Source organism: Charadrius vociferus, unplaced genomic scaffold (genome assembly GCF_000708025.1).
Source record: "Charadrius vociferus isolate BGI_N301 unplaced genomic scaffold, ASM70802v2 scaffold406, whole genome shotgun sequence".
NCBI lineage: Eukaryota > Metazoa > Chordata > Aves > Charadriiformes > Charadriidae > Charadrius > Charadrius vociferus.
Window position 1 is genome coordinate 130,392 of NW_009648948.1, and position 687 is coordinate 131,078.

The window sequence follows — 687 nt, forward strand, 5'->3', positions numbered from 1 at the left end:
TGAGGGCGGCAGAGCAGTGGCACAGGCTGCCCAGAGAGGTGGGGGAGTCTCCCCCTCTGGAGCCATCCCAAACCTGCCTGGACGCCGTCCTGTGCCACTGCTGGAGGTGCCCCTGCTCTGGCGGGGGGTGGCACTGGGGGAGCTCCAGAGGGCCCTTCCCACCTCCACCAGTCTGGGATTCACAGCACTGAAATCCTCTGGTCAAAAAAACCCCACCCCACTGCCTTCTTCCACCATCCTGACAGCTCTGCAAGGGTTAAGTTATTATATAAAATTCCACATTTCTCTGGCAATTAGCTAATGGGTCCTCAGCAGGTAAAACAAAGTACTTTCCCCCTGTCAGGTGGATTTGGTTAATATTGAGGTAGCATAATAAGGAGCCGGTGTTTACAACTTTGTTTATAACCTCATTTGCAGGGAATACTTTGTTTTGCTCTGGAGAAACTCGATATTTTTCTATTGCTGACGGAAGTAGTGATTTTGGTCGCGCACAACACGGATTGCATTCTGCTCCCTTTGCGGGGCTTAACAATTAGAAAAAGAAAGAAAGAAAAAAAACCACACCAAAGAGCGTCCTCTTTTGGGCTGAAATCTTCGAGTTTAATGGGTCTCTGGTCCTGTGCTAACAGATCCGTGGTTTCATTTGAGGAAAAAGTGTGTTTTCATATCAAAGGAGCGCACCCCCCC